The sequence below is a fragment of the Fukomys damarensis genome, unplaced genomic scaffold (assembly GCF_012274545.1).
Source record: "Fukomys damarensis isolate Sample0158 unplaced genomic scaffold, DMR_v1.0_HiC HiC_scaffold_18, whole genome shotgun sequence".
In the NCBI taxonomy this organism is placed as follows: Eukaryota; Metazoa; Chordata; class Mammalia; order Rodentia; family Bathyergidae; genus Fukomys; species Fukomys damarensis.
This window is the reverse complement of record NW_022900930.1, coordinates 27,384,182-27,394,457: the sequence shown is the minus strand read 5'-3', so window position 1 is coordinate 27,394,457 and position 10,276 is coordinate 27,384,182. Positions and strand designations below refer to the sequence as shown.

General features: G+C 32.8%; 1 pseudogene; it reads left to right on the top strand.

Annotated features, from left to right (window-relative positions):
• Positions 1–1,042: 1,042 nt before the first annotated feature.
• LOC104850313 lies at positions 1,043–2,500 on the top strand (annotated as a pseudogene).
• The last annotated feature ends 7,776 nt before the right edge of the window (positions 2,501–10,276 follow it).

Genomic DNA, 10,276 nt, shown 5'->3' with positions numbered 1-10,276 from the left:
TTGAGGTCATACTCTTAAATGAAATAAATAAGATACACATGTAAATATCAAATAGTTTCTCTGGTGTGAAAAACAAAAAGTGTAAGATCCAAATTGTGTACCTGACAATGTGAAATAGGAAGAAAATGGCTAACAGTGTAGGGGAAGTGGGAAGGGTAGAGAAAAGGAAATAAAGGAAAAGAAAAAATATGAGAAAAAGAAAAAACGGAAGTAAATATTTGTAAATAGAAGTAGGTGGAGGGGGTGAATAGAGGTCAGGGTTATGGGGAAAAACTGAGAACCAAGATCTGTAATGTAAAGGTACAAGATCCCAAAGATGAATGTAACTATTTTTACTTAAAAAGTACCAATAAACTCAATGAAAAAAATAAATGATCAAGATAAAAATAGAAGTCAATAGAAAAATTTTAAAAAACTAAAACATTCAGACCCTTTAAAAATGGGCATATGAAACAAACTGACATTTCTCAGACAAAGAAGTAAAAGCAGCAAATGAATATATGAAAATATGTTCAACATCACTGGTCATTCAAGAGATGCAGATGAAAACAATACTGAGATTCTACCTCATGCCAGAAAGAATGACTGCTATCAAGAAATCAACCAACAACAAAAGTTGGTGGGGTTGTGGGGAGAAAGGAGCCCTTCTCCCCTGTTGGTGGGAGTGCAGACTGGAGCAATCACTGTGGAAATCACTATGGAGATACCTCAGAAAACTAGAGGTCCCATTTGAACCAGCCATCCCTCTACTGGATATCTTTCCAAAAGAATTAAAAGAATCATTTCAGAGAAACATATGCACACCCATGTTTATAGCAGCACAGTTTGTAATAGCTAAAACTTGGAAACAGCCCAGTTGCTCATCAACTGGAGACTGGATAAAGATATGGTAGTTTTATGTTTATTTATTTTATAAATTGAGTACTACTGATTGTGTGTGGTGGGGGCAAACTGTCGGTGGCCAGGCTGCCAGGCAGAACCTGGGGTAGGTTGCGGGTAAGCAAGATGCAGCTCAGTATAGAACCATGGCTGCCTTGGAGTCATGAAGATTGGCATGGAGACCAACCACAAGATCCAGAGTGCTATTAAGGGGAGATGGCAAGAATTAGGAGCTTATGTTGTAAAGTGCTTTTTTGTTTGTTTGTTTGTTTTTTTGTTTCCTCTGTTCTCTTACCATTTTTACTAAGGACCAGGCACTGTGTGTTGCTAGTGTGTGTGTGTGTGTGTGTGTGTGTGTGTGTGTGTGTGTGTGTATGTGTTTGTGTGTGTGTGAGTATCCAGTTTACTCATTATAATCCCCCAGGAGAATCCTGAAATAAGAAGCACTTTCTGATTACATTATGGTCATAGTGGCCAACAAGAAAAATAAGGACCAAACAACAGAGGACCTGTCCCTGTTTCTAGGGAAAAACACAATTCAATTCACCATGTGGCTTCATGGGGTAGTAGATGAACTTATCTCTGATACACCTAAACCCTCTAGTCTAAAGTCTCCTAATATTAATATCTTTGATAGTAATGTGCCTTCAAACAAGAGGTTTCAGTGGAAGACATGAGAGAAGCCATGATGCTACAGTGTCTCCCCTTGCTATTTCTAGCACTAGAACTGAAAAAAATAGATTCCAGAGTTACTACGTGTTCACAGGAATGGAAAATAAATAATATGAGACAGACTTATGATATGGAGCTACAACCTGACTAATGCCAACAGTTGAAGGCTCTGAGGGAGCCAGTTCCCTCTCAAGATGTGATCTATATTAAGACAGAACCAGATGATCTCATTGATGAAGAACTCAATTTTGTGCAGGAGAATCCTTTATCTCAGAAAAAGCCTACAGTGACACTTACCTATGTTTCATCTCACCCTTCTATTGAAATTTATCGACCATCCACCAGACAAAATGCAGACAGTAGCACTCATTTAAACAGATTACAATTTCAGGAGCAACAAAGCAGTATTCATTCATTCTGCCAAGCAATTGGATATACAGAACAGTCAGGTGTATGTAAGAGGACATTTATATGAACTAGAAGTGTTCAACAGCTTACAAGAGTCCCACAGTCCCTTTTCAGAAACAACTCAGAAAAAATCATTATTGAGGAGGAAAATTTTTGAAAAAGGAAATTACTTGTGGTAAGCTTAGTTGTTAAAGTAAAAACTTCAGTCATGATGGGGAAGAAGAGGAGGAGGTTGACGATTCTGGCTCCTGGACAGGAAATGTGTCCAGCAGTGTGTCAGTGCCAGCAAAGCCAGAAAGGCCATCTTCTCTTCCACAAGCTAACACAAATCTGATTTTGAAGGATATATATGTAGCTCAAGAATCTAACAAAAATGACCTACTATTCTTCAGATAAATTTTCCAGTGATAACATTGTGTATGGATTTAAAACCACTACATATCATCTAACCTTAATAGAGAAAAATTTAACATATTTTGCAAGAGTATTTTCACCATTCAAACAGTGCCTCATAAAAAAGGAAGAAATGGATAGAAACTAACCATTACCTGAAGCCCCATAGCCCATTATTATGTCTTTACAATAGTGTTTCTCTTATATGGGGTTCTTCAAAATATATTCATGTAATATGTCTAATATTTGCTTTTTAAAAAATTCAATGGTTTGTATAAAACATAAAGCACTTACTAATTATTGAATAGGAAATGTTTTGACTTCTTGTTTGAACAAGATTGTTTCATCAAGATTTTTAAGCATTTGAAACTAGCACTAAATTAAAGTTTTGCAGTTATGACTTTTATAATTTTTACTAGTACATGTTCACAGTATATAATGATTACCTTCAGTATGGGGAGTTAGCAGATGAACATAACACATTTTAATTCTTTTTACCTCCCCCTCCTTCTCTCTCAAATTTTTCTATCCAACTATAAGGCTTCTTCCAATTTGCTTTCCTATTGTCTTTTATTTTGCTCTTTGTATTATTTATACTTTGCATTTTCCCTATAAAAGAATCCATGAGATATTTAAGTTTTTTGGTCTGATTTATTTCATTTAATATTTTAGTCTCAAGGTTCATCAATTTTCCTATAAATGACTCAAATTTAACTTCTTTATCCCAGAGCGCTATTCCATTGTGTATACATAACATACATTTTTATCCGCTTATCACTTTGATATACAGGTTGTTTCCAAGATTTAGCAATTATTTTGTGTTGTCATAAACATGTGGATGCATTAATCACTTTAATATTATGTGTTTACGTGTTTTACTCCATAGTGATTGTTCTAGTTTCTAATCCTACCAATGGGCTAGGAGGGTTTGTTTTTCTAGGGATTTGTTATTATTTTATTTCTTGACAATAATCATTCTTTCTGAAATAAGATTAATTATCATTGTTGTTTCAATTTCCCTTTCTCTAATGGACAGAGATGTGTAATACTTTTCTATGAATTTATTAAACATTTATATTTAATTTATTTGAATACTTTTGATTGGGTCTTTTATTTTTGTGGTCTAATATTTTTGGTTTCTTCATATACTTTAGATAATAATTCTTTTTATTATTATTATTATTTTGGTACCAGGGATTGAATTTAGGACCTTGCACTTCTGAGGCAGGTGGTGGAACCACTGAGCTAAATCCCCAGCCCTCAATACTAATTCTTTATCCCAGCAGTAGCTAGCAAACAATTTTTGTCTGTTTACACAATTAGTTATTTCTTTTACTGTACAAAAGATTTCTAATTTGATATAATCTCATTTGTTGATTATAATCTCATTTGTTGATGCTACTTCTTGTGAAATTAAGTTTCTGTTCAGAAAGTCTTTGCTTGTGTCTCTGTCTTCTAGAGACTTACCTATACTAACTTCCAGCATATCTAGTTTTGTGCTTTAATATTTATGTCTTTCATTGATTATGTTTTTATTGTAATATATTTTGAGAGATATGGGTCAGGAGTCAATCTTCTGTATGTGTGTAGCTAATTTTTCCAGCGCTGTTTGTTAGAATATATCTTTCATCCCATGCAAGTTTTGGCCCCTTGGTCAAAGATCAGGTAGCTAAACGTGCTTAGGATTGTTGCTGCATCTTCTGTTCTGTTCTATTCTATTTTTCAAGTCTTCTGTGCCAATGCCATGCTGTTTTTACCACCATAGCTTAATAATATCACTTTAAATCTGGGATTGTGAGTTTTCCTATTTTGCTTTTGTTTCTTACCATTGCTTTTGGTATTATAGTTCTCCTTTGATTCCATATGAAATGGATAAATTTTTCTAGTTCCATGAGGACTACTGATGGTTTGAATGGGACTGGATTACATTTGCATATCATTTGTGATAGTACAGCCATTTCGACAATACTCTTTCTGACTTTCCAAGACAGGGAGCATATTTCTATTTTCTAATGTCATCTTCAATCTCTTTTTTCAGAATATTGCAGTTTTAATGTAGATGTATTTGCTACTCTTCTTATGTTAATTTCTAAGCATTTAGTTAATTTTGTACTTATTGTGAATGCTATTGCTTCCTTCACTTCTTTCATAGTGAGTTTGTCATTGGAGTTTTGAAAGAATATTGATTTGTTCATATTGATTTTGTATCCTGCTGTCTGCTGAACTTGATTATTAGTTCTAGGAGTGTTTTGATTACATTTTCCAATTCTTCATGTAAAAGATGATATTATTTATGAAGGAAGGTAGTTTGACCTCTTTTCTAATATGTAACTTTTATTTGATATTTTCTCTTGCTTACTTGTTCTGGCTACAATTTTAAGTATTATACTGAATAAGGGTAGTGACAGTAGATATCTTTTATTTATTCCTGATCATAGAGGAAATGCTTTTTGTTTTTCTTCATTTAGTATAATACTTCAGTGTGTTTATTATAAATGGCATTTATCAGATAGAGATAAAGTTCTTTTACTCCTATTTTTTTCAGGATATTAATCATGAATAGAAATTGGATTGTGTGAAAGACTTTTTCTGCATCGATTATGTAATTTTTGTCTTTGCTTCATGTATATGTTGTATTAAATTTATTGGTTCATGCATATTGAATTATCATTGCTTCCCAGAGTTGAAGCTTGCTTGCTTAAGATGCATTATCTTTTTAATGATTTGTGACATTCTATTTGCCAGTATCTTGGGAAGGATATTCACATCTATGTTCATTAATAAAATAGGTTTGTAGTTCTTTTTGGTTGGCTCCTTGTGTGATTTTGGTATCAAGGCAGTCAGAAGAGAATTTACTGCACTGGAGCATCTCTTATTTGGTAGGATTTTATTAATGTTTTTGTCTCATTGCTTTTCATTCAATTCTTCAGTGTGTGTATAACTTCTTTTGTAGGGGGTACCAGGGATTGAACTTGGGTCCTTGCACTTGCAAGGCAGGCCACCAAACCACTGATCTAAATCCACAGTGTATAGCTTCTTTGTTCAAGTTTGGCAATTATTTCATCTAGACTCACCAATTTATTGGAATACAGTTTTTCAAACAGTTACTAATAATCTGCTGGATTTCATTGATATCCTGTCTGATTTCACCTGTTTTATTTCTAATTGCATTGATATGGCTCATTTCTTTCCTTTGTGTCTAGTAAGCTTTGGTATTTTTTGGATCATAGTACATGGTGTCACCCTGGTTCTGGTATACTGTACTGGCATCATTGTTTCATTTTAGCAACTGAATAATTGCTTCTTTGATTTCCTTTGTGACTCATCGGTTATTTAAAAATGCATTGTTTGATCGCATTGTCTTTGTAAAATTTCTGTGGTTTCGTTTGTCATTGATTTCTAGTTTCATTAAAGTCCTGTTGATAATATCCATGAAACAGTTTCATGTTTTATGAGCTAGTATATGATTTATTTGTGGATATTATGCATACACAGCTGAGAAGTATGTATCTTCTGTTTTAAATCAGCACACTCTGTAGATATCTATTAAGTTCATTGAAGGTGTCGTTCAACTTTGATATTTCTTTGTTGATTTTTGTGTAGTTGGTCTGTTTGTGAGAGTAGATACTGAGTTCCTCCATTATTAATTATATTGATGGTTATCTGATCTTTTATGTCCGGTAGTGTTTTATGAAGTTAGCTATGCTGTATTTAGTGCATATATATTTACAATTGTAATCTCTCCCTATTCAATTGTTCCCTTTACCAATATGTATGAAACTTCTTTTTCTTTTCTCATTAATTTTGGTTTCACTTTTTGTGAAAATAAAATAGCAGCATTTGCTTGCTTTCTGGATACCATTGCATGAAATAGACTTTTTCATTATTTGATTTTTAGTCTTTGAATTTCTTGTAAGATTAAATATGATTCTTGTATGCAACACACTGTTAAGCATTGTTTTTTAAATTAAATCTGTCAATTTACTGAAGGATTCAGATCATACACATTGAGAGTTATTTCTGAAAGTAATTCACTTATTTCTCTTATTGTTCCTATTTCTATTCCATTTTTTTGTTGTTGCTGATTCTTTTTATTCTTGTATAATTACTTACACATCCTAATATATTAATTACACTAGAAAATTTGGCACATTTTTATTCTTTGTTGTAATTCTCTGTTGATCTTGTTTCCTTAACTGTTGCAAAAGATAGATTTGCTAGATAAAATTTCTGGGTTGGAATTTATTTTCTTTTAGTGCTTCAACTATTTCTTTCTTTTGGCCTTTAATGTTTGTGTTGAGAATGTTTGTGTAATTCTCTTAGGTTTAATTTCCTGTATGATTAATGATTACTTTCTTTTCTTTAACAATTATTTAAACATTCTGTTTTTATGTAGGATTACTGGGACTTACTTATAATGGGTCATGGAGGAGGTCTTCTCTGACTGTGGCAATTTGGGGTGCTATATGTCTTGCTTTCCATTAGGTAAATTATTTCCTTCTACAGGGAAATTTTTTCTGTGATTTCTCTAAACAGGTTAGTATGCTATTTTTAAATTGTTTTACTAATTCAAATTTATTAATGGTTAGGTTTCTTTGCATGCTGTAGCAGATTTTAAATTCATTTACCATGGTCTCTTTTTTCTGTTAGGTATCCTGGCATGTGTGATTACCTGTTTGTGCTGTCATTCAGTTCTAACATCATCTCTTTTCTCTTGCTAATTCTTCTGCTCACTTCTTCAGTAGAATTTGTATCTCCTGAATTTTTGCTTGGTGCTTTCTCATTTTCTCTAACATTTGGCTAAATTTTTCATTTATGCTTTATACAGTTTTGATTATTTCAGTTAGTTATTTATATCTTCCAGGCACTTAGTGACCATTTTGCTTATTGAATTCATTAACTTTTAAGTTGTATCATCTTTGAGCTTGATTATTTACTTTTTTATTCCCTCACAAATAAAATTCTGTAGTAAAATTAGATGCTCAATAATTATTTGTCACCATAATCTGTGGCCAAAATATCTTCTTGTGTTTCTTCCTTAATTAAGATGTTGTTACCCTGATAGCCCAATTGCTAAGCTAATTATTCTATTCAAACAAATTTTCAAATCTGATACTCTATTTTGGTTAAAATTTTTCTTTCACTTAAAGACGATGTTTTAGATAATAAAAAAATTTAAACACTCAAAAGAAAATTTTCAAACCTCAATTTGTCTATGCTTTAAGATGAACTTTGACATCTGAAATTAAAGAGAATGCATTCTTAAATGTTAAGAAGAGAGCACTGAATAAATAAAAATGTGATTGTGCAACTAAATTTTTGACTTAAAACACAAGTAAAAACTCAAATATTAATTCTAAATATGCTTTGTATCACAAAATGAGAAATGGTTCATTACAAAATCATTTCCCTCTTTTTTCATTAAGTCTATTGGTACATTTTAGGTATACATTATGGTCACATTTATCATTGGGAATTTGTACCTGTAAATTATATATCTTGGTTCTTACATTTTTCCCATTCCCCTTCCCTCCGTCAACCTTTCACCCCTCCCTATTTACAAAACTTTGTTTCCATTTTTTCTTCTTTTCTCATTCCCCCCACCACTCCCCACCCCTGTTCTCCTTCCCCTTTGAGCATTTTCTTCCTATTTGAAAATACCTGTCATACATTTTGATCCTCATTTGCATTTTCAGTCTCTCATACCAGAGAAACAATTTGGTATTTACACATTTGTGTCCTATTTATTTCACATAAATGTATAGTCTCAATGAACATAGCTGCAAAAATCCTCAAAAAGATACTGGAAAGAGAATACAGAAGATCATCAAAAAAATCATACCCCCTGACCAAGAGGAATTCATACCAGGGATGCAAGGATAGTTCAACATAAGTAAATTAATAAATGTAATACACTATATTAACATACAATCACAAAATGAATATGATCATCTCAATAGCTAAAAAAAAACATTTGACAAAATCCATTACCCATTTATGATAAAAAGTTTGCAGAAAACTGGAATAGATGGTCTTTATCTCAACCTGATTAAAGCTATTTATAAAAAAAAAATCAATAGCCAACATTATGCTAAGTAGTCAAAAACTGAAACCTGTTATGCTAAAATCAGGAAGAAAACAAGGCTATCCATTATCACCAATCCTGTTCAATATAGTTCTGGTAGGTAACATTAGCCACAGCAACTAGAGAATGGAAATAAATAAAAGAATAAATACAGGCAATGAAGAAATTAAATTGTCATTATTTGCAGATGACATGATACTCCACAGAAAACCCCAAAAACTCCACCAAAAGATTTTTCTATTTGATAAGAAATTCATTTTTTTCTTGTGTTGAGGGACTGTTTTCAGCCCAAACAAATGATTAATTTTGAAAAGATATGCTACATACACTGGAACTAAATATTCTATAAGTACTGATAAATCAGAGAAATGTGAAATGTAAAAAGAATAATTGCTTTAAATAATTTTATTTGTGAAAGTGTCAGACAGAGTCCTTTCATGGAAGTAAATGTAGTACATTTACAAGCATAAATATGCAGAAATTAGAACATTATAAATTATTGAGTCATTAGTTTTCAGCCATGAGCTGGAATTTGAAGTGCAACAAAGGTGGGAATATATGTATGATACTGATTGTGGAATTACAACTTTTTTTTTCTCATTGAGTTTATTGGTACATTTTAGGTATACAGTACAGTTACATTCATCATTGGGATCTTGTACTTTGCAACAGGTCTTATATGTATGATACTGATTGTGGAATTACAACTTTTTTTTTCTCATTGAGTTTATTGGTACATTTTAGGTATACAGTACAGTTACATTCATCATTGGGATCTTGTACTTTGCATGACAGGTCTTAGTTCTCATTTTTTCCCCTTGTCCCTGCGCTCCCTTCACCCCCACCCTCCCCCTTTACAAACACTTCATTTCCATTTCTTCATTTTTTTCATATTTTTTATTTCTGTTATAAGCTTTCCCCTATGCTTCACATTTTCTCTTCACCTTTAGACTATTTCTTCCTATTTCACATTATCCATTATATCATTAGGATCTTATGTACTATTATAGTTTATTCACACAAGAGAAACTATTCGTTATTTACACTTGTGTGACTTATTTATTTCACTTAGGACTATATCCTCAATATGTATCCATTTTCCTATGAATGAATCTAATTTCTCATTCTTTATGGCTGAGTACTGTTCCATTTTATAGAAAAATCACATCTTCTTTATGCAGTTTCCAACTAATGGGTAAATGGGCTGTTTCCAAGTTTTACCTATTACAAACTGTGCCGCTATAAACATAGGTGTGCATATATCACTGTGATATGATTCTTTTATTTCTTGTGGAAAGATACCCAGCAGAGGGATGGCTGGGTCAAATGGAACCTCTAGTCCCAGCTCTTTGAGGTATCTCCATATTGATTTCCATAGTGGTTGCACCAGTTTGCACTCCCACCAACAATGGAGAAGGGTTCCTTTCTCCCCACAACCCCACCAAAATTTGCTATTGAGTGAATTCTTGATAGCAGCCATTCTTTGTGGGGTGAGGTGGAATCTGCATCTCTCGAATGACCAGTGATGTGGAACATTTTTTCATGTATTTCCTTGCTGCTGTTACTTCTTTGTCTGAGAAATGTCTGTTCATTAAAGATGCCCATTTTTTAATCAGGCCCTTATATTTGGGGGAGCTGGTTGTTTTGAGTTCTTTGTATATTCTAGATAATAGTCCTTTGTCTGAGGAGCAGCTGGTAAATATTTTTTCCCACATTGTAGGTTATCTCTTAGTTCTGTTGATAGTTTCTTTTGCAGTGCAGAAGCTTTTTGGTAAGATGAGATACCAGTTATTGATTCTTTCTGCTAGGTCCTGTGCTACTGAGGATTTGTTCATAAAG